The sequence below is a fragment of the Phyllobates terribilis genome, unplaced genomic scaffold, assembly GCF_046119375.1.
Source record: "Phyllobates terribilis strain yellow unplaced genomic scaffold, ASM4611937v1 Scaffold_1__5_contigs__length_1240528914, whole genome shotgun sequence".
Classification (NCBI taxonomy): domain Eukaryota; kingdom Metazoa; phylum Chordata; class Amphibia; order Anura; family Dendrobatidae; genus Phyllobates; species Phyllobates terribilis.
In genome coordinates this window covers 552837537-552862985 of record NW_027362761.1, presented here as the reverse complement: position 1 = coordinate 552862985, position 25449 = coordinate 552837537, and positions in this window count along the sequence as shown.

Sequence of the window (25449 nt, the reverse complement as noted above, 5' to 3'; positions counted from 1 at the left end):
TTGTACTGGCAACTTCTTTCGTGTTGGTGTTACGGGGAAAGGTTGCCTGCCTTCTGTCTACGGCCACCACACTGCTTCTTCCTGCCTGTTGGGGTGCTCTGCCTCCCTCCCCCTGTGTGCTGCTGTCCTCGCTCTGCATGTCCTCCTGCCAGGTTGGGTCAGTTACTATATCATCCACCACCTCGGCTTTCACTTCTGCACCCTGGTCCTCCTCCTGACTTTCTGGCAATTGTGTCTCATCATTGTCCACCTCTTGTGACACTTTTCCACCGTCGCCTTCGTGTGACCGTGGCTGCTCAAATATTTGGGCATCGCTACACGCGATCTCCTCTTGCCCCGCTTCAAGTGGACCAGTCGAGAGGCCCGAATCTATAAATGGAAAAGTGAACAACTCTTCAGAGTGTCCAAGTGTGGGATCAGTTGTCTCTGGGCACTCGGCATGGTGGGAGGTAGGAGGATCAGGGTGAGGAATATGTGGTCCAGACTCACGGCTACTGAGACTTGACCATGTGGAAGACAGGGTGGTGGTGGTGGTGGTGGCTAAGTGACTGGACGCATTATCCGCTATCCAACCAGCAACCTTTTGACACTGCTCTGAGTTCAATAGTGGTGTGCTGCAGTCCCTTAGAAATTGGGACAGGAAGGTCAGGCGAGAAGATGTGGGTGTTTGTTATGGTACAATTTCAGCATGCCCACGGCCTTGTCCTCGGCCTCTGCATGCACCATTACCATCACATCCAGTTCCCCGTTCGTTGCCACGTGCCTTGCCCATTTTAAATGGAGGACAGTATCTTCCACGCTCACTACAAATGACTGAGTTTGGAGCGAACTTATATGTGATCCGTGTGACGGAGAAAGCAGAGTTGTAAATACCTGGCCTGTAGGTAATGTAAGGCAGCACTAGTCATCATAGTGGGGGATACTCATTTCGCTGCGACAATCAATGCACACGTGCAATGTCTTTCCGGTTTTTCCACAATGCTGCAGTTTATTACTTCATAAACCGCATATGACCGGGTCCAACTCAGTGGCATGCCGACACACATATATACAATATTCATGAGCCAAGGGAAACACAGGCCCACTTGCTCCAGGTACAGCTTTCAGCAAGGTAATCATATAGCAATGTCCATAGCAATGTCCATATAACGTAGTGTATTACCTTTGCCGGGTTTAGCTGTCTCAGTCCATTACTCCGCCACCACTGTGGCTTTTCGGCTTCCCAGGTGGGGGTCTCTAGCCATCGTTCCCTCAAAGGCCACTGACATCCACACAGGATCCAGGCTCTGCCTTTCAGGCACCAGGCTTCACTTGGCCTCACTAGGCCTCACACGGCCGGTGTCCCACACACACAGGACAGGCCTTACGCCTCTCTCACAGAACACACCTGTCTCCCATCAAGCAGGGTTTATATATGCATCCCATGCACACACACACATACTGACAGGACCTTGCTGATGTCACAGTCATGTGATCAGACAGACATTCTGTGCGCGCAGGACCTGTGCTATGTCACAGTCATGTGACCAGTCACCTGAGGGGGAAGGTACATGGTCAGGTAAAACACATCCTGGACCATTACCGTAATGCCAGCAAGTCGCTGAATTACATATCCCCCCCCTCTGTTCAAACATGTGGGGTTGAACACATAATATACACAATGACATTATAACCCCCAGTTCACATAGAGACCATGTACTTTACAATTGTGCTACTCAGCCCCTGGAAAATTAGTCAACGACATTAGCCCATTCCTTAGGGACCTACCATTTGTCACTGTCACTGACTTAGTCAGGTCACCTTTCCGGGTCGTAACCTTGTCAGAGCTCCCCCGCTCCCAGCGGTCAGTTGTAACCTTGTCAGGTCTTCCCCGCTCCCAGCGGTCAGTCGTAACCTTGTCAGGTCTCCCCCGCTCCCAGCGGTCAGTCATACAGCGGTGTGACTCACATGCCCTGGTATCTAAGGTCCGGTTCGACTCCGTACTGTTCCGTCCTCTATTGGGTCGTTTGTTTGGGCTGCTCAAACCTGAGTTACTGGAGGTCTCACTACCTCTAAACCCACGCCCACTACTCTCAGGACATCTTGAAAGGTCCCTAATTCCAGCTATAGCTGTTTTGTTATTTAAGGGGCCCTTTCTCTGTCTGGTCTCATAATTTCTAGACGGCTGCCCTCTTCTGCTACTCAGATGATGCTGTCTATCCACTCACAGTTTAGCGAGATTCAATTGTTCTACCTTTCGCAGGTAGGTCACTCGGTACTTCAACAGCATGTGCATATATCCCAGGCTTTCTTCTGTTCCTACAGCGGAGAATGATACCATGCCGTCTTTGTCGGGTATCCAGTCCTGATGATCACGTGGACTGCTTACTTTCACCACCCCAGACTTCTTGACCATCATCTGCATGGCTCGACCATTTCTCCCAACAAGCTTCCTCACCAGAACATGAGGCACCCGGATGACCTCTTCACGCATTCTGTGAGCTTTCCACATCAACTCCAGTTGTCTAACGGCTTGTTCCATCTTCAATCGGAGAAACTGCTTTGTGCAAATACATCGCCAGTGCATGTCACTTAGGATAGCCACCCTCTTCACTGTGACTTCAGTCGTGGACAGGACAACCAGCTGTTTAGCTTCTGAGGTCAAGTACACCTTACAGGCTCCCACAGCCTTCTTAAACTCCTCATGCACGGACTCACTGGTGCATTCTTCCCTCAAATCCTCGGGCACATCTACGAGGCACTTGTACCAAGATGTTTCAGTCTCACCAGTGGTTTCCATACGATCAACCAGCTCAGGGTTCAGGGACAACTGACTTTCAGCTTCTTCCACCTTTACGCTTCCCCTGAGCTGACTCACAGCTACAAATTCACCAATTTTCGTCTTGACCACTTCCATCTCATATTTATCTGTGTTTAACACTCTCTTAGCTCTCCTCAGGCCCACCCTCTCTTGGTATAAGGGTGTGAGTGCAACGTGTTCGCCCTTTTCCTTCTCCAAGAAGGCCTCGTTCACTGAGTGATACTTTGTCAGGTGACTTTTGAGCCTGGAAACTTCTTCCTCTAGCTCCGCCACTCGCCTCTCAGCGGCCCGTCTCTGAAGCTCCTCTTGCTTCCAATGGGTTTGTAGCGACTCCTTGATCTCGGCTCCTACTTCCACCGAATCATCCGAGCTCACATCACTCGAGGAGGTATCTGCTTCATACCTCCCATCACCAGCAGCCAACTCCTTGCCCTGGTCTGTGGCTTCTCCGATAGACTCCTCCATCTGCTTCTGCACTAGTCATCATAGTGGGGGAGACTCGCTTTGCTGCCACAATCAATGCACACGTGCAATGTCTTTCCGGTTTTTCCACAATGCTGCAGTTTATTACTTCATAAACCGCATATGACCGGGTCCAACTCAGTGGCACGCCGACACACATATATACAATATTCATGAGCCAAGGGACACACAGGCCCACTTGCTCCAGGTACAGCCTTCAGCAAGGTAATCATATAGCAATGTCCATAGTGTATTACCTTTGCCGGGTTTAGCTGTCTCAGTCCATTACTCCGCCACCACTGTGACTTTGCGGCTTCCCAGGTGGGGGTCTCTAGCCGTCGTTCCCTGAAAGGCCACTGACATCCACACAGGATCCAGGCTCTGCCTTTCAGGCACAAGGCTTCACTCGGCCTCACTAGGCCTCACACGGTCGGTGTCCCACACACACGGGAACAGGCCTTACGCCTCTCTCACAGAACACACCTGTCTCCCATCAAGCAGGGTTTATATATGCATCCCGTGCACACACACACATACTGACAGGACCTTGCTGATGTCACAGTCATGTGATCAGACAGACATTCTGTGCGCGCAGGACCTGTGCTATGTCACAGTCATGTGACCAGTCACCTGAGGGGGAAGGTACATGGTCAGGTAAAACACATCCTGGACCATTACCGTAATGCCAGCAAGTCGCTGCATTACAGTAAGTAGTTTGAACAGCAAACTGTTGTGAATTGCTTCACTGACACACTAAAGGAAATTTTTTAATGGAGGCCAGAAATGGCAGTATTTTCTGACAACGTATATTTGATCCGTGTGACGGAGAAAACAGAGTTTTAAATACGTGGTCTGTAGGTAAGTAGTTTGAACAGCAAACTGGTGTGAATTGCTTCACTGACACACTAAAGAAAATTTTTAATGGAGGCCAGAAATGGCAGCATTTTCTGACAACGTATATGTAATCCGTTTGACGGAGAAAACACAGTTTTAAATAGCTGGATTTCTAGCGCTCTAATATTTAAAGGACCTGGCTGTATTCTGCAGTGCCAACAAGCAAATGGCGCAGAAAAATGGTGTTCTCTGGATTGCTTTTTAAGCAAATAATGAGGATTAAGATCCAAAGAAAAGTATTCCTGGCCCCTGAGACCTGGGCCTTTGTATAGAAATATCTAACAGCAGCAGAAGGCAGAATTGGAATGGAGCCTCTTGTGCTATATGCACTGCAGTCTGCTATATACCCTGCCTGCCTATATACACTGCCTGCCTGATATCTCTGTAGATGGATTAGTTAGACCTCAAAAGGACTGTTTGTTAAGATGAATATGTGTAATGTACGGTTTTTCTCCCTACACCACCTAATACACAAGCAAATCTCTCCCTGACGCAGCAGCACCTTTCCCTACACTGTCTGATTCCGGAGAGACTGTGATGAACACGGCGGCGCCAGGTCTGATATAGACCTGATGATGCTGTGCGGCCAGCCAATCACTGTAATGCCACAACCAACATGGCTACGGCATCACAGTGAGTGGCAGGCAATCCCTGCATGTTGATTGGCGCTCTAAATAGCGCCAAACATGCAGGGAGGGGACCCGAGCTCCCGCCGAGCAACCCTGGAAATACTTGGTGAGCGCCGAGCACCTCGAGCAGTGAGATGCTCGGGCAAGCACCGAGCAGTAGTGAGCATGCTCGCTCATCACTAATTACTATGCCTTTAAACAATTCTGGATTGTCCATGTCATGTGTTTTGAAGCTTCTGTTTTTTTTTTCAACATCTGAGTTAATTAGAGACACACCTGTGGATGTATTGTAATGCACACCTGAAACACACTGCTTCTTTGAGTAGCATCATTGGAAAGTATAAAGAAATAAGCCAAGATATCAGGAAGAGAATTGTGGACTTGCACAAGTCTGGCTCATTCTTGGGTACAACTTTAAGATACCTGAAGGTGCCTTGTTCACCTGTACAAACAATTATATGCAAGTGCAAGCGAGATGGAAATGTCCAGCCATCATACCGCTCAGAAAGGAGACGGGTTCTGTGTAACAGAGATGAACATGCTTTGGTCTGACATGTGCATATCAACCCAAGGCCAAAAGCAAAAGACCTTGTAAAGATGATGGAGGAAGCTGGTCAGATTGTGTCAATATCCACAGTGAAATGAGTACTGTATCAACATGGGCTGAAAGGCCACTCTGCCAGGAAGAAGCCATTCCAAAAGAAACATAAAAAAGCCAGAATAATGTTTGCAAATGCACACAGGAAAAAAGACCTTAATTTTTGGAGACATGGTCTGATGAAACTAAAATTGAAATTTTTGGGCATAATGACCACCGTTATGTTTGTTGGAAAAAGGGAGAAGCTTGGAAGCCTAAGAGCCCCATCCCAACTGTGAAACACAGGGGTGGCTGTAACATCCCTGCCGGCGTGCTGGCATGGCTTACCATCTCCCACCATGCAAAACCGCCAGCTTACCTACCAGTACAGGCTGTGCACTATGCTCCTCTACTTGCTGTGTGCATATCTCTTGTCAGCTGGCTTAGGGCGGCGGTGCTGGAACTTCCTGATTCTTAAAGGAGCAGTGTGTGCATTCCTAATGCATCCCCAGCCTATTGCTGTGAGTCACTGAATACCTAATGCACCTCCACCCAGTGGGAGGTGCCTGAGCAATACTTTCTCTCAGTGTGCTATGTGCAACCTTTGAGTCGCCAGGTCCTGTCTAGCTATCTTGTTCTTCCACTCTGGGGGTTCTATACCCAGGCTTGTTACCTGTACCTGTAACTTCTTGTCTAGTTCTGCCACCCTGGGGGCTGAGTACCCAGGCCTGTACTTGTTTCCCATTCCTGAGTATGTTCCCATCTGTACTGTGTCTTTGTCTCTTGTTTGCTTATGTTAGATCCTTCTCTCTACCTCCTGTGTCTATTCCAGATCCCCCTCCTTACCTGCAGTGTCTGAACCAGTACCTAACTCCAATCCATTGTCTCTGTACTTCTGTTTGTGAGTTTTGTGTCCACTCGCTACTTCATAGCAAGTACCTTGTGTGTATCTGGCTCTGCTTGTCCCATTTCACTGCCCCCCGTATCTATTTCTTGTGTTCTAGCTATCTTCTGGTATTTTTCCGACCCAGTCTGTTCCATGTGAACAGAGCCCTGTCCTGCCCGGCCGCTCCTGAGGCATTCCCGCCTGGCCGCTCCTGCGGCATTCCTTCCTGGCAGCACCTGCGGCTCTGCTCTGCTCCGCTTCCTGTCCGCACCAGCGGCTCTGCTTTGCTCCGCTTCCTGTCAGCACCTGCAGCTCTGCTCTTGTATCCCAGTCTGTACTTGTCCCTATCCAGCCTGTCTGCCTGCCCACCAGCTGTGTCCGCCAGTACCTGCCCATTCCTGCATACCCCGGTGGTATCAACACCTGTGTGACCGAGGTCTGCCCTGGAATAGCACCTGGGCCACCTCCCTCGTCCCTCCTTGGTTCATGGAGTCAACTAGGCCGCCATATGAGCCAGGGTCGGATCTGGCAAGGCCCCTAGTTAAGCCCAAACTTCTGTGAAATCAAACTGTCCACTTAGGAAGCAACACTGATTGACAATCAATTTCACATTGTGCAAATGGAATAGACAATAGATGGAAATTATTGGCAATTATCAAGACACCCTCAATAAAGGAGTGGTTCTGCAGATGGTGACCACAGACCACATCTCAGTACCAATGCTTTTTGGCTGATGTTTTGGTTACTTTTGAATGTTGGTAGTGCTTTCACACTCGTGGTAGCATGAGACGGACTCTACATCCCACAGACGTTGCTCAGGTAGTGCAGCTCATCCAGAATGGCACATCAATGCGAGCTGTAGCAAGAAGGTTTGCTGTGTCTGTCAGCATAGTGTCCAGAGGCTGGAGGTGCTACCAGGAGACAGGCCAGTACACCATGAGACTTGGAGGGGGCCATAGGAGGGCAACAACCCAGCAGGAGGACCGCTACCTCCACCTTTGTGCAAGGAGGAACAGGAGGAGCCCTGCCAGAGCCCTGCAAAATGACCTCCAGCAGGCCACAAATGTGCATGTGTCTGCACAAACGGTTAGAAACCGACTCCATGAGGGTGGTATGAGGGCCCGACGTCCACAGATGGGGGTTGTGCTCACAGCCCAACACCGTGCAGGACGCTTGGCATTTGCCACAGACCACCAGGATTGGCAAAGTCGCCACTGGCGCCTTGTGCTCTTCACAGATGAAAGCAGGTTCACACTGAGCACGTGTGACAGATGTGGAGAGCGATCTGCTACCTGCAACATCCTTCAGCATGACCGGTTTGGCAGTGGGTCAGTAATGGTGTAGGGTGGCATTTCTTTGGAGGGCCGCACAGCCCTCCATGTGCTCGCCAGAGGTAGCCTGACTGCCATTAGGTACCGAGATGAGATCCTCAGACCCCTTGTGAAACCATATGCTGGTGCGGTTGGCCCTGGGTTCCTCCTAATGCAGGACAATACCAGACCTCATGTGGCTGGAGTGTGTCAGCAGTTCTTGCAAGATGAAGGCATTGAAGCTATGGACTGGCCCACCCGTTCCCCAGACCTGAATCCGATTGAGCACATCTGGGACATCATGTCTCACTCCATCCACCGTCACGTTGCACCACAGACTGTCCAGGAGTTGGCAGATGCTTTAGTCCAGGTCTGGGAGGAGATCCCACAGGAGACCATCCGCAACCTCATCAGGAGCATGCCCAGGTGTTGTAGGGAGGTCATACAGGCACGTGCAGGCCACACACAATATTAAACCTCATTTTGACTTGTTTTAAGGACATTACATCATAGTTGGATCAGCCTGTAGTGTGTTTTTCCACTTTAATTTTGGGGGTGACTCCAAATCCAGGCCTCCATTGGTTAATAAATTTGATTTAAATTGATGATTTTTGTGTGATTTTGTTGTCGGCACATTCAACTTTGTACAGAACAAAGTGTTCAATGAAATATATTTCATTCATTCATATCTAGGATGTGTTATTTGAGTGTTCCTTCTATTTTTTTGAGCAGTGTATATTTATATATATATACAGTTATATGAAAAAGTTTGGGCACCCCTATGAATCTTAAGCTTAATGTTTTATAAAAATTGGTGTTTTGCAACAGCTATTTCAGTTTGATATATGTAATAACTGTTGGACACAGTAATGTTTCTGCCTTGAAATGAGGTTTATTGTACTAACTGAAAATGTGCAATCTGCATTCAAACAAAACTTGACAGGTGCATAAGTATGGGCACCTCACCAGAAAAGTGACATTAATATTTAGTAGATCCTCCTTTTGCAAAAATAACAGCCTCTAGTCGCTTCCTGTAGCTTTTAATGATTTCCTGGATCCTGGATGAAGGTATTTTTGACCATTCCTCTTTACAAAACAATTCTAGTTCAGTTAAGTTTGAAGGTCGCCGAGCATGGACAGCCCTCTTCAAATGATCCCACAGATGTTCAATGATATTTAGGTCTGGGGACTGGGATTGCCATTCCAGAACATTGTCATTGTTCCTCTGCATGAATGCCTGAGTAGATTTGGAGCGGTGTTTTGGATCATTGTCTTTCTGAAAGATCCATCCCCTGCGTAACTTCAACTTTGTCACTGATTCTTGAACATTATTGTCAAGAATTTGCTGATACTGAGTGGAATCCATGCGTCCCTCAACTTTAACAAGATTCCCAGTGCCGGCATTGGCCACACAGCCCCAAAGCATGATGGAACCTCCACCAAATTTTACTGTGGGTAGCAAGTGTTTTTCTTGGAATGCTGTGTTTTTTTGCCGCCATGCATAACGCCTTTTTGTATGACCAAACAACTCAATCTTGGTTTCATCAGTCCACAGGACCTTCTTCCAAAAAGAAATTGGCTTCTCCAAATGTGCTTTTGCATACCTCAGCCGACTCTGTTTGTGGCGTGCTTGCAGAAGCGGCTTCTTTCGCATCACTCTCCCATACAGCTTCTCCTTGTGCAAAGTGCGTTGTATAGTTGACTGATGCACAGTGACACCATCTGCAGCAAGTTGATGCTGCAGCTCTCTGGAGGTGGTCTGAGGATTGTCCTTGACTGATCTCACCATTCTTCTTCTCTGCCTTTCTGATGTTTTTCTTGGCCTGTCACTTCTGGCCTTAACAAGAACTGTCCCTGTGTTCTTCCATTTCCTTACTATGTTCCTCACAGTGGAAACTGACAGGTTAAATCTCTGAGACAGCTTTTTGTATCCTTCCCCTGAACAACTATGTTGAATAATCTTTGTTTTCAGATCATTTGACAGTTGTTTTGAGGAGCCCGTGATGCCACTCTTCAGAGGAGATTCAAACAGGAGAACAACTTGCAAGTGGCCACTTTAAGTAGCTTTTCTCATGATTGCATACACCTGGCTATGAAGTTCAAAGCTCAATGAGGTTACAAAACCAAAAAAAGGGCTTTAGTAAGTCAGTAAAAAGTAGGTAGGAGTATTTAAAACAAGAAAATGATAAGGGTGCCCATACTTATGCACCTGTCAAATTTTGTTTGAATGCAGATTGCACATTTTCTGTTAGTACAATAAACATCATTTCAAGGCAGAAACATTACTGTGTCCAACAGTTATTACATATATCAAACTGAAATAGCTGTTGCAAAAACACCAATTTTTATAAAACATTAAGCTTAAGATTAATAGGGGTGCCCAAACTTTTTCATATAACTGTATATATATATATATATATATATATATATATATATATATATATATATATATATATATATATATAAAATGTTTGACTTATATATACAGTGGGGAAAATAAGTATTTGATACACTGCCGATTTTGAAAGTTTTCCCACCTACAAAGAATGGAAAGGTTTGTAATTTTTATCGTAGGTACACTTCAACTGTGAGAGACAGAATCTAAAAATAAAAACCAGAACATCACATTGTATGATTATTAAATAATTAAATTCTATTTTATTGCATGAAATAAGTAATTGATCACCTACTAACCAGCCAGAATTCTGGCTCTCACAGACCTGTTAGTTTTTCTTTAAGAAGCTCTCAAACTGGTGCACTCATTACTTGTATTTGTTTGATCTAGTTACCTATTCACACACTCAATCAATCACACTCCAACCTCCCCACCATGGCCAAGACCAAAGAGCTGTCTAAGGACACTGGGGTCAAAATTGTAGACCTTCATAAGGCTGGGATGGGGTACAGGACAATAGGGAAGCAGCTTGGTGAGAAGGCAACAGCTGTTGGCACAATTATTAAAAAATGGAAGAAACACAAGATGACTTTCAATCTGCCTTGGTCTGGGGCTCCCTGTAACATTTCGCCTTGTGTTGTAAGGATGATTCTGGGAAAGGTCAGGAATCAGCCAAGAACTACAGGGGAGAACCTGGTCAATTATCTGAAGAGAGCTGGAACCATAGTCTCAAATATTACCATTAGTAACACACTGCACTGCCATGGATTAAAATGCTACAGGGCAAGCAAGGTCCCTCTGCTCACGCCATCACATGTCCAGGCCCGTTTCCAGTTTCCCAGGACCATCTGTATGATCCAGAGGAGGCATGGGAGAAGGTCATGTGGTCAGATGAGACCAAAATAGAACTTTTTGGTATCAACTCCACTCGCCGTGTTTGGAGGAAGAAGAAGGATGATTGCAACCCCAAGAACACCATCCTAACCGTGAAGCATGGTGGGGGAAACATCATACTTTGGGGGTGCTTTTCTGCAAAGGGGACAGGACGACTGCAATGTATTTAAGGGAGGATGGATGGGGTCATGTATCGCAAGACTTTGGCCAACAATCTCCTTCTCCCAGTAACAGCATTGAAGATGGGTCTTCCAACATGACAATGACCCTGTTATGGCAAACTGCCAACAGCAGGGGGTGCCATTGCGCCCAGGCATCGCGACGGGAGGGAATAAAGGAGACCACAACCTGGTGATGCTCAGCTAGAGTCCCTCACTGTGGGAGAGTCAAGCGTATATTTTTATACGTTTTCCAAGGGGGTTTCCAAAATTGGGGCCCCTCTACAAAGACACTCAATTGGCTAATTAGTCCAGTAGTCTTACTTAATTCGCTACACCCAGTTATGCAACATTACATCTATTACTTATCTATTTTGACATAACACTCTTGGCAGGCAGCCATCGTTATCTCGACTTCACTTCATGCAAAGTCATTCTTGTTCTTCTTAAAGTTATATGAAGCTCACAATCGCTATCTTGGATATCTGTATGTGGCAGCAGAAATTCTTCTTAGCACAAAGTCTTATATAATTCAAACACATCACACAATTAATATAAGAATGGAATCTGATCCTTCACATTCCCTCCTCTTGTTTGAATTTAGAAGAGCGCTATGGGTACTATCCCGCATCCAAATGACACGAGGGAGATTGGTCTTCAATCAGCCTGATTCCATGTTATCAGACTGGAGCATTCTGCGGCACCTCCATCCCCCAATTCGGCTCCTGAAGGATGATTCCATCCGATTTCAACTTCTCTCTATATCTTAAAGAAACCACACATTAATACATAATGTATAACACACACTGGATATTATGCTTTACTCAGTCGAGTGATACAGCATCTTATTATTGTCCAAATTATTAATAAGCCCCAATGTAATGCTATGATAGCCACCAAAGGTTTCATCAGGCTGGAGAATATGTCATTCAGCCATATACCTATGGATCCCATCCAAGAAAAAGGGTTCCATTCATCCTTTGTTAGCTCTCTAGCTTGTTTCTGTAGTTACTTTCTGCATATGAGCTTCTATAGGGTCATGTGCATCTTCTATCCAACTACAACATTCTTCTCCAATTATGGCATTCTGTAATGCCACCTTTCTTATCTGTGCAACTTCGCTATTCAGTTCATGAATAGAATCAGTTGTTTCATTGATGATCCCATCCATAATGTTGGAGTTTTCATTTAGTTTGTTAGCTAGGGAAATTCCCGAACCTGTCCAGGCGGGAAACCGCATCCAAGCTTTATCTGAGGTTGTGAATAATTCTCGTTTCTCTAAATATAGGGTATTTTCAGATTTCTCCCTAACAATCTTCTCGGGCATAATAATATAACGTTCTCGGACAGCAGGTACGACCCTTCCTATGGTGCAATTACCCCATCCTCCCATAGGGACCCAGGAATAGGCTCTATTTCCGCATAAGTAATATATTCCTCGTTTTAATGTTCTAGGAACTATACCTCTGTGGCTAACCAACCATTGCTGTAACCATCGCATGTTAGCGTGCATTTCAGTTTCACATTCTGATTCAGAATCATCTGAATCATCCTGGCTGGGGCAAGCACAGTTTGGAGCACATCTGGCTTCCATTGTTGCACACCAACATCTTTGGTTACAATTCCTATTTACCTTATCACATGTTCCACGGTTATTCACCTCCTGCTCCTTATTGAAGGAGATAGTAGCGTTCTCACAGTCCGCCACTCCCAGGAGCACTGGGGGAAAAGGAGCGTAGGAATTGCCATGATCTGAGGGTCGAGTAAACATTAATCCTAAACATACAGAGCGTGCTGTTGAAACACCAGCTATCTCCAGAAAGGCTCCCTCAGCTGAAATACCGTTTTGCTCGATACAGTGCCTACAAGTAGTATTCAACCCCCTGCAGATTTAGCTGGTTTGATAAGATGCAAATAAGTTAGAGCCTTCAAACTGCAAACGAGAGTAGGTTTTATGAACAGAAGCATAAATCTTACAAACCAAAAAGTTATGTTGCTCAGTTGAATTTTATTAAATTCTAAACATAAAAGTGTGGGTCAATTATTATACAACACCTATGTTTAATATTTTGTGGAATAACCCTTGTTTGCAATTACAGCTAATAATCGTCTTTTATAAGACCTGATCAGGCCGGCACAGGTCTGTGGAGTTATCTTGGCCCACTCCTCCATGCAGATCTTCTCCAAGTTATCTAGGTTCATTGGGTGTCTCATGTGGACTTTATTCTTGAGCTCCTTCCACAAGTTTTCAATTGGGTTAAGGTCAGGAGACTGACTAGGCCACTCCAACACCTTGACTTTTTCCCTCTTGAACCAGGCCTTGGTTTTCTTGCCTGTGTGCTTTGGGTCGTTGTCTTGTTGGAAGATGAAATTACGACCCATCTTAAGATCCTTGATGGAGGAGCGGAGGTTCTTGGCCAAAATCTCCAGGTAGGCCGTGCTATCCATCTTCCCATGGATGCGGACCAGATGGCCAGGCCCCTTGGCAGAGAAACAGCCCCACAGCATGATGCTGCCACCACCATGCTTGACTGTAGGGATGGTATTCTTGGGGTCGTATGCAGTGCCATCCAGTCTCCAAACGTCACGTGTGTGGTTGGCACCAAAGATCTCGATCTTGGTCTCATCAGACCATAGAACCTTGAACCAGTCTGTCTCAGAGTCCTCCAAGTGATCATGAGCAAACTGTAGACGAGCCTTGACATGACACTTTGAAATTAAAGGTACCTTACGGGCTCGTCTGGAACGGAGACCATTGCGGTGGAGTACGTTACTTATGGTATTAACTGAAACCAATGTCCCCACTGCCATGAGATCTTCCCGGAGCTCCTTCCTTGTTGTCCTTGGGTTAGCCTTGACTCTTCGGACAAGCCTGGCCTCGGCACGGGAGGACACTTTCAAAGGCTGTCCTGGCCGTGGAAGGCTAACAGTAGTTCCATAAGCCTTCCACTTACGGATGATGCTCCCAACAGTGGAGACAGGTAGGCCCAACTCCTTGGAAAGGGTTTTGTACCCCTTGCCAGCCTTGTGACCCTCCACGATCTTGTCTCTGATGGCCTTGGAATGCTCCTTTGTCTTTCCCATGTTGACCATGTCTGAGTGCTGTTCACAAGTTTGGGGAGGGTCTTAAATAGTCAGAAAAGGCTGGCAAAAGAGATCTTTAATCCACACATGTGAAGCTCATTATTCTTGGTGCCTGAACTACTTCTTAATACTTTTGGGGGACCAAACAGAATTCTTGTGGTTTGAGGGGTTGAATAATAAATGACACTCTGAATTAACTTTTAACGTTTTAAAAAAAAACAAAAAAAAAAAAACAAAAACAAAATTTGCTGCAGTGCATTTCCCACTTCCAGGCTGATCTACAGTCCAAATGTCACAATGCCAAGTTAATTCCGCATGTGTCAACCAGCTAAATCTGCAGGGGGTTGAATACTACTTGTAGGCACTGTATGTTCAGTGTCTAACTTCATGGTGTAACTATAATCAGTGAGGCGTAGGTCATTCATCGACAATGGGATCCCTATCAAAGTAATCCCTTTGTGATTTTTAGGGACATGTGAGCAAATCCAACAGTCGGTTATGTTTAATTGCCAGGCAGTTTGTTGGTGCAATAGCCAAATAGTGTTGTCCTGTTCCCCTATTTTTGTCTGTTCTTTTACACTTGAGCCACCAAAGACAAGACAACACAAAAAACAAATTTTTACATTGCATGTTGTAACATAAACAAATATATTAAGGCTCTCTTTAGGAGTGAGTTCAGGTGTGCAACTTTCCTCCTCATTTTGCTGTTGTGTGTTCAGGACCTTCTTGCAATGGCTGGCATGAATCCACACTGGCTTTCCTTCCAGTTTCACAGCAGTAGGCGTGGTCAGCTGGACTTGATAGGGTCCGTCAAACCTGGGTTCGAGGGCCTTCCTGGTGTGCTTTTTCAGGACCACCCAGTCTCCTGGTATAAGGGAATGAGATCCTTCTAGATCCTGGTGTTGAAGAGAAAATGTGGCGTCCCTGAGGGTTCAGTCGCCACAGAGGTACTGCACCTCACCCAGAGGTGTGGTGTCTCCCTTCTCTCAGGTAAGGCGGGAGTGCTGCTCGGAACCCCAAACACCTTCATCCAACACTACACTGCTCCAGGCCGGCTGGAAGGGCAAGATGCAATGTGTTTTCTGCTGAGCCCTGTCCCTGGCTGGACTGGGGGGAACCAAAAGTAGGGGGAACCAGTAGTGGGTATGGGTGGAGGAAATAGTTAGAGGAAGCACTTGTAGAAGGAGATATAAATAGGGAAGCCATCTTAGAGAGTGTGTTCAGTCAGAGGAGGAGAGTGAGAGGAGCAGAGGCTCTGCAGGAGCTCTGCTCCAGAGGCGGGCCTAGCCAGTGAGGCCCAAGTCTGAAGAGAGTAGAGTAAGATCAGAGTTAGGGTGGCAGTTCAGTTAAGTAGGTCAGTTCTTGGGAGCTGTTCAGAAGAACAGCTCGAGACAGTTCAGAAGAACAGCCCGGGAGCAGAGTCTCATTAGGAGATCTGCTCCACAAGTAGGGCCAGGTCAGAAGGCCCAGAGGGGAGCAGGGAGTAGGCTCTGTTCTACAGAAAAGATTCCAGGGGGTACAGCGCGTGCAGGATGGCACCCGTATGCCCCGCATCTGTCAGAAGACAGAGGGATCGCTGCGGCATTCTAATCCCCAGGAGGGTCAAGTAGGTCCTGGATCCGACGTACAGGAAGTACTTCAGAGCACCCGAGCAGGATTGAGAGTGGGCAGCGCAGAGCAGGAGGCAGAAGGACCAGAGTAAAGACGGTCAAAAATAGGAACACGAGAAAGTGGGGTTCTGCCAGGTATTCCCAAGTTGCCTGAGGAAGGATTGAACCTCTGCCCGGTGAATGCAGTGCGACGCGGGAGGCCTTTACCTGTATAGTGCACCTGTGAAGTGTCTAATGAACTGTGAGTAAAATCTTGGATGGCTTCACTGCACTGCCTCTGTCCATTCTTAATCGGCACTATCGCTCCCCCTGCACTACAACGCCCAGCGTGACCCACTCTCTACCACCACACTGCCCTGTGGCCTGCTCCACCTGTGGGGAGCCGTCCCATCACAAGCTGCCCTAACATCTGCCTCAGAGGACTGTTGCAGCGCTGGTGATCGTCACCAGGTACCACAGGTGGCGTCACGAACTTTCCCAAATCCCCCATATATTCATATCCCCCTTTTGAGTGACCGCTCTGGGCCACGGACCGGGCAAGCTACCGTGATATCCCCCGGCAACCGGAGGCCAGGCTGCCGAGTACCCCACGGCCCTGGGGGCGCATCAAAAACACGTGAATGCACTTTAGACAAATGTTCATGCAATTTGACAAGGTAAGAGGTCAGGGTGGAATAGTCTGCCTGTAGTTGATGGGGGAAATACAACCCCGTTCTTGGAACTGAGCCAAACAAAATTTCGAAAGGACTGAGCTTCTCTTGTCCTGTAGGAGTGGTACGGATAGCATATAGTGTTAAGGGAGGGCAATAACCATTCACGGTTGACCAAGTGAGTGTCAAATTATTAAATTATTATGTTGATTGCAATCCACAGAAAACCAAACAGAAACAATGTTCTGTATTGGGAGGATTCAAAGAATCTCTAATCCCGTTTATTTTGCTTAGCTTTTTATATTGTTTTGAGTATATCAAATAGCCAATCAAATCTACAGCCATACTACAATACTATAGGCTAACTAATATTAATATAATTATTACGGAAAACACATATATGGTCATATTATCATTGTTAGTTTGAAGCACTATGGAAATTTTACAAGGTCAAACCTGGCCTAAACAAGTTAGATAACAGTGTCTGACAAAATGTTCTCTTGAGAAAAGGTTAGTGTGAGATAAGTTCTATGGGAAGAGAAAGAATGTATGTATGTTATGCAAGGAGTAATAATATCATGATTTTAAAGCAAGTAGACAAAATGGAGATGCTCTAGCATGAGTATCAATATGTCCTCTACAATAGCACCACTGGCAGAGCTTCCACTCAATTCATAGACTTCTGTCCATCCAAAAATTTCAGAAGCTTTAACTTAATGGTCCCATTAAGTCTTTTTACCTTGCCACTACTCTGTGGATGGTATGGAGTGTGCAAAGCTTGTGTGTAGAGATGAGAGTTGTTCGACTCAAACTGTTCGCCAATCTCAAATTCGAGCTATTTTGGGCGGTGTTCGAGCCGTTCGGCGAACACGAACGATTTGAGAAAAATTCGGCTGTTTGTTGATGTTAATACGCAGTTTGAGTGTACAGCGGGGCGGGGGGAGGGGCAGGGGATGGATCTCTGCAGGAATAATGAAGATCTCCATTTTTTTTTCTCTTTCCCGCATTTAGAGTGGGGAGGTGCAATCTGTCAGCCTATCAGCAGCGCACACACGGAGCGAAGAGCTTTTTTTCACACAAGCAAGGGCATGTGTCATAGGCTGTGTATGTCACATGTCCTTGCCCTATAAGACCCAGCCATTTTCCCCGTCGCCAACATTTTCTCACTGCTGCAGCTGCATGTTAGACGGCACCGCTGTTGCTGTGTGCGCTATACTTTGTTAATTTCAAGCCAATTTTCGCACAAATCTACAGATAGCTTGGGAGTAGGGAATAGTTGTGATTGCAGTCCTTTTAAGGACTAGGTTACAGCATTTCCTACGACTTTTATCAGGCTGGTCTGTACTCTTAAATAGATAGGTTGTGGGAGTAAAGACTAATTGTAATTGCAGTCCTTTTCAGGACTAAGTTACATCAGTTCCTATCATTTTTTGCCAGGCAGGTCTGTGCCAGTGCTGTGCAAGTTTTTTTCACAGCATTTGGCTGAATCTAGCAAAGCTAATCCTTTTTGGCCTATTGCAGAGTGTGTTAGTCAGTGGAGTAGCCTATCTGTGTTGCAAGCTACACCACCTGTGTATAGAATACCAATTTTTTTACTGCACCTAGTGAAGTAAAATCTTTTGGGCATAGCATCATTCTATTAGGCCATCTATACTGACCTCCATAAGGTTGCAAATTGAATATAATTTTTTTTTCTGCATCTAGCTCTGAAAAAATATTTGTCCTTCTAGCAGTGTGTGGGACTTGTTCTACTAGTCCATCTATACTGACCTCCATCAGGTTGCAAATTCAAAATAATTTTTTGTCTGCATCTAGCTCTGAAAAAATATTTGGGCTTCTAGCAGTGTGTGGGACTTGTTCTATTAGTGCATCTAAACTGACCTCCATCAGGTTGCAAATTAAAAATATTTTTTTGTCTGCATCTAGCTCTGAAAAAATATTTGGCCTTCTAGCAGTGTGTGGGACTTGGTCTATTAGTCCATCTATACTGACCTCCATCAGGTTGCAAATTAAAATATTTTTTTGTCTGCATCTAGCTCTGAAAAAATATTTGGCCTTCTAGCAGTGTGTGGGACTTGTTCTATTAGTCCATCTATACTGACCTCCATCAGGTTGCAAATTAAAAATAATTTTTATCTGCATCTAGCTCTGAAAAAATATTTGGGCTTCTAGCATTGTGTGGGACTTGTTCTATTAGTCCATCTATACTGACCTCCATCAGGTTGCAAATTAAAAATAATTTTTATCTGCATCTAGCTCTGAAAAATTATTTGGCCTTCTAGCAGTGTGTGGGACTTGTTCTATTAGTCCATCTATACTGACCTCCATCGGGTTGCAAATTAAAAATAATTTTTTGTCTGCATCTAGCTCTGAAAAAATATTTGGCCTTTAAGAAGTGTGTGGGACTTGTTCTATTAGTCCATCTATACTGACCTCCATCAGGTTGCAAATTGAATATATTTTTTTTCTGCATCTAGCTCTGAAAAAATATTTGTCCTTCTAGCAGTGTGTGGGACTTGTTCTACTAGTCCATCTATACTGACCTCCATCAGGTTGCAAATTAAAAATAATTTTTATCTGCATTTAGCTCTGAAAAAATATTTGTCCTTCTAGCAGTGTGTGGGACTTGTTCTACTAGTCCATCTATACTGACCTCCATCAGGTTGCAAACTGAATATAATTTTTTTCTGCATCTACCTCTGAAAAAATATTTGGGCTTCTAGCAGTGTGTGTGACTTGTTTTATTAATCCATCTATACTGACCTCCATCAGGTTGCAAATTAAAAATAATTTTTATCTGCATCTAGCTCTGAAAAAATATTTGGCCTTCTAGCAGTGTGTGGGACTTGTTCTATTAGTCCATCTATACTGACCTCCATCAGGTTGCAAACTGAATATAATTTTTTTCTGCATCTACCTCTGAAAAAATATTTGGGCTTCTAGCAGTGTGTGGGACTTGTTCTATTAGTCCATCTATACTGACCTCCATCAGGTTGCAAATTAAAAAAATATTTTTTTGTCTGCATCTAGCTCTGAAAAAATATTTGGCCTACTAGCAGTGTGTGGGACTTGGTCTATTAGTCCATCTATACTGACCTCCATCAGGTTGCAAATTGAATATAATTTTTTTCTGCATCTAGCTTTGAAAAAATATTTGTCCTTCTAGCAGTGTGTGGGATTTGTTCTAGTAGTCCATCTATACTGAACTCCATCAGGTTGCAAATTCAAAATAATTTTTTGTCTGCATCTAGCTCTGAAAAAATATTTGGCCTTCTAGCAGTGTGTGGGACTTGTTCTATTAGTCCATCTATACTGACCTCCATCAGGTTGCAAACTGAATATAATTTTTTTCTGCATCTACCTCTGAAAAATTATTTGGGCTTCTAGCTGTGTGTGGGACTTGTTCTATTAGTCCATCTATACTGACCTCCATCAGGTTGCAAATTGTATATAATTTTTTTCTACATCTAGCTCTGAAAAAATATTTGGGTCTCTAGCAGTGTGTGGGACTTGATCTATTAGTCCATCTATACTGACCTCCATCGGGTTGCAAATTGATTATAATATTTTTCTGCATCTGGCTCTGAAAAAATATTTGGGCTTCTAGCAGTGTGTGAGACTTGTTCTATTAGTCCATCTATACTGACCTCCATCAGGTTGCAAACTGAATATAATTTTTTTCTGCATCTACCTCTGAAAAAATATTTGGGCTTCTAGCTGTGTGTGGGACTTGTTCTATTAGCCCAGCTATAATGACCTCCATCAGGTTGCAAATTGAATATAATTTTTTTCTCCATCTAACCCAGCCAATAGTTTTGGCCTAATACCACAATTTGGCCACTCAGCTCTGCTCGTTTCCCATCCATTGTTTTTTTGTGCAAACAACTCCAGAGTTGTGAATTAGTTAACCACCAAAATGAGTGGAAAAAGGCCTGCTGCTGGAGGAAAGGGGAATAGGCGTGTTGGGAAGGGGAAAAAAGGTTGTGTCCGTGGGGTAGGTGTTAAAGCAACAGTAACATCTGCAGAAGAAAGACCATCTTCCAGCCAAACTAAAATGTCTACTTCTTTTAGCGGACAATGTGAAAAGATCCCTTTCTTACGGCCACGCCAATCGCTACAAATTCCAGATGAGGCACAAAAACAGCAGGTGCTTCAACGGATATCAAGTGTTCCTTTAAGTGGGCTCTCCTCCACATCAACTTCAACATCACAAATACTCCAGTCCTCAAAGGTGTCACCCCAATCGCACTTGCTTCCTCACAGCTCCCAAATCTCCAGCTGCCCGTCTGAGTATGAGGTAGAACAGATGGTTGAGTCTGCAGAGCTGTTTACTCATACTATAGCCTGGGAATCAGAGGTCGGCTCCAGCGCTTCTCTGAATCCAGACGAGGAAATGATCTGCACTGATGCCCAGAATCTTTATGAGTCGGATCCAGGACCAGACACTGAAGGTTCTGACCATAATGTAGACCCTCATTCCCAAACTGTAACTCCTGTTGGTGGAGACAATGAGGAAGACGATGATGAGACTCAAATACCTGATTGGAGTGACAACTTTAGTTTTTTGTCAGGGCAGGAACAGGTTGGCTCTGAGGACGACGGGTGTGATTACGCACAGGGTGATGATGATGAGGTTGGAGATCCCACTTACTGTCAACCCACAGTCAGCTAAGAGATGAGGTCAAAAAACCAGACAATGTGAACTGAGGTCTAAGATGGCAGACATACAAGAAACAGAGGCATGTTCACACTAGCAAAAAAGAAGCAAGACAAAAATATATCTCATACCCTACCATAATTATATATAAATGTAAAGCAAAGTTGCATAATAAATATAGGGTACTTAGTGAACTATTTTTGATCAAAAAAAGTATACAAGCCGTCCCACCAGCGGCAAGGTGACCCTAAATTGGGACGGTACCTATACTGCCTATATTAAAAACCTTACTGTATATCAAAGTTGAAATAATGCATATAAAAGGGTAGGCAAATAGGACCGGGTCCCAACTCCAGACCACCTAGGCCCGTGGTAAGCTACATATATACCAATCAGCTCAACAAAGGGCATGCCACACCCTTAAATTGCACAGAATGCAAACAAGTCAAAAAACCAGACAATGTGAACTGAGGTCTAAGATGGCAGACATACAAGAAACAGAGGCATGTTCACACTAGCAAAAAAGAAGCAAGACAAAAATATATCTCATACCCTACCATAATTATATATAAATGTAAAGCAAAGTTGCATAATAAATATAGGGTACTTAGTGAACTATTTTTGATCAAAAAAAGTATACAAGCCGTCCCACCAGCGGCAAGGTGACCCTAAATTGGGACGGTACCTATACTGCCTATATTAAAAACCTTACTGTATATCAAAGTTGAAATAATGCATATAAAAGGGTAGGCAAATAGGACCGGGTCCCAACTCCAGACCACCTAGGCCCGTGGTAAGCTACATATATACCAATCAGCTCAACAAAGGGCATGCCACACCCTTAAATTGCACAGAATGCAAACAAGTCAAAAAACCAGACAATGTGAACTGAGGTCTAAGATGGCAGACATACAAGAAACAGAGGCATGTTCACACTAGCAAAAAAGAAGCAAGACAAAAATATATCTCATACCCTACCATAATTATATATAAATGTAAAGCAAAGTTGCATAATAAATATAGGGTACTTAGTGAACTATTTTTGATCAAAAAAAGTATACAAGCCGTCCCACCAGCGGCAAGGTGACCCTAAATTGGGACGGTACCTATACTGCCTATATTAAAAACCTTACTGTATATCAAAGTTGAAATAATGCATATAAAAGGGTAGGCAAATAGGACCGGGTCCCAACTCCAGACCACCTAGGCCCGTGGTAAGCTACATATATACCAATCAGCTCAACAAAGGGCATGCCACACCCTTAAATTGCACAGAATGCAAACAAGTCAAAAAACCAGACAATGTGAACTGAGGTCTAAGATGGCAGACATACAAGAAACAGAGGCATGTTCACACTAGCAAAAAAGAAGCAAGACAAAAATATATCTCATACCCTACCATAATTATATATAAATGTAAAGCAAAGTTGCATAATAAATATAGGGTACTTAGTGAACTATTTTTGATCAAAAAAAGTATACAAGCCGTCCCACCAGCGGCAAGGTGACCCTAAATTGGGACGGTACCTATACTGCCTATATTAAAAACCTTACTGTATATCAAAGTTGAAATAATGCATATAAAAGGGTAGGCAAATAGGACCGGGTCCCAACTCCAGACCACCTAGGCCCGTGGTAAGCTACATATATACCAATCAGCTCAACAAAGGGCATGCCACACCCTTAAATTGCACAGAATGCAAACAAGTCAAAAAACCAGACAATGTGAACTGAGGTCTAAGATGGCAGACATACAAGAAACAGAGGCATGTTCACACTAGCAAAAAAGAAGCAAGACAAAAATATATCTCATACCCTACCATAATTATATATAAATGTAAAGCAAAGTTGCATAATAAATATAGGGTACTTAGTGAACTATTTTTGATCAAAAAAAGTATACAAGCCGTCCCACCAGCGGCAAGGTGACCCTAAATTGGGACGGTACCTATACTGCCTATATTAAAAACCTTACTGTATATCAAAGTTGAAATAATGCATATAAAAGGGTAGGCAAATAGGACCGGGTCCCAACTCCAGACCACCTAGGCCCGTGGTAAGCTACATATATACCAATCAGCTCAACAAAGGGCATGCCACACCCTTAAATTGCACAGAATGCAAACAAGTCAAAAAACCAGACAATGTGAACTGAGGTCTAAGATGGCAGACATACAAGAAACAGAGGCATGTTCACACTAGCAAAAAAGAAGCAAGACAAAAATATATCTCATACCCTACCATAATTATATATAAATGTAAAGCAAAGTTGCATAATAAATATAGGGTACTTAGTGAACTATTTTTGATCAAAAAAAGTATACAAGCCGTCCCACCAGCGGCAAGGTGACCCTAAATTGGGACGGTACCTATACTGCCTATATTAAAAACCTTACTGTATATCAAAGTTGAAATAATGCATATAAAAGGGTAGGCAAATAGGACCGGGTCCCAACTCCAGACCACCTAGGCCCGTGGTAAGCTACATATATACCAATCAGCTCAACAAAGGGCATGCCACACCCTTAAATTGCACAGAATGCAAACAAGTCAAAAAACCAGACAATGTGAACTGAGGTCTAAGAGATGAGGTCAGCAGAGGAGGTGGAGGAGATTGCTAGTGACGACGAAGTCAGGTTGCGCCTTCCTGGACAGAGACGTAGTACTGGAAGCACGTCAACAACTGCATCCTCAAACACAACTCTGCCTCTCACCACAAGTCGTGGTGGCTCTTCAGGTCGCATGGGTGCTAAGCCTTGCATAGCCTGGGCATTTTTTCAGATCGATAAAGATGACCCAACTCGTGTTATCTGTAACATTTGTCAGCAAAAGCTAAGTAGAGGCCAAAAAATACATAGTTTGAGTACTTCATGCATGAACCGGCACATGGACATGAAGCATATGTTGCAGTGGGAAGCTCTCTGTGCTACAATGCGGCCTAGCCGGCCGGGCCAACCACCGTCTGCCATATCTTGTGCATCCGTGGCCTCTTCATCCTCTGTGACTGGGGGGACAGCAGTCACACCTGTTTTGGGGCGCAGACCTGCCACCTCTTTATCCGCAACAGCCAGCGTGATTGGCAGGTCATCATTTTCTTTGGAGGTGGTAACACCAGCTGGTGTTGAGCGCTGTCCGACATCGATAGCACCACCTTTGGATCAAGGCAACCTAACATGTCCGCCTGCATCTTCCTCACAGACCGGCAGTTTGCCGGGGACACCCTTATCAACCCCGTCTAAGCACAATAGCTAGCCCTCGGTCCCTCAGATGTGGACAAGTAAAAGACCATTTCCTCCTAGCCATGAGAAAGCTAAGAGGCTGAATTTCACCATCTGCAAGCTCTTGGCTACAGAAATGCTGCCTTTCCGCCTGGTGGACACAGAGGATTTTTGAGACCTTATGTCCGTCGCAGTGCCCCAGTACCAGATGCCCAGTCGGCACTACTTCTCAAAGAAAGGTGTGCCTGCGCTCCACCAGCATGTCGCACACAACATCACCGTTTCTTTGAGAAACTCTGTGTGTGACAGTTTGCATTTCACCACAGACACTTGGACGAGTAGGCATGGACAGGGGCGTTACACGTCGCTGACTGGGCACTGGGTAACTATGGTGACAGCAGGACAAGGGGTTGCTGTCCAAGTCTTGCCATCCCCACGAGTTGTGCGTCAATCCTTTTTATCTCAAAGTTCCTCCACTGCTTCTGCCTCCTCAACCTCCTCTCGGTCCTCCACCTGCACCCAAAGCCTGTCTGGTCATGCCACAAGCTTTCTAACTGCGCAGAAGGGATCCTGCACACCTCCTTACTATGCTGGCAGTAGGGCTCAACGTCATCAGGCGGTTTTTACTTTGAAATGTCTGGGAAATGTGAGTCACACAGCTGAGGAGTTGTGGTCAGCTCTGGAGAACCAATTTCATGAATGGTTGTCTCCACTGGACCTGAAACCAGGGAAGGTCGTGTGCGACAATGCTGCAAACCTGGGTGCGGCCCTTCGCCGGGGCAATGTCACACACGTGCCTTGTATGGCTCACGTGTTGAACCTGGTTGTCCAGCAATTTTTAGCCCACTATCCCGGACTAGATGGCCTTCTGCAGAGGGCACGGTCGCTGTGTGCTCACTTCCGCCGTTCGCATCCCGCAGCTCAGCAACTTACATCTCTACAGAAGTCGTTGGGCCTGCCACTTCACTAAAATGCGATGTGCCTACCTGGTGGAATTCAACTCTGCACATGTTGCAGCGACTGTGGCAGCACCGACAAGCCCTGGTGCAATACGTTCTGACGTATAGCCTGTGCCAACGAGATCCAGAGGTGGGGCAAATCACGCTGGAGGAGTGGTCTCAGATCAGGGACCTATGCACCCTTCTGCACAATTTTGAAATGGCGACGAAGATGTTTAGTGCTGACGATGCCATTATCAGCATGACTATTCCGGTGATTTACATGC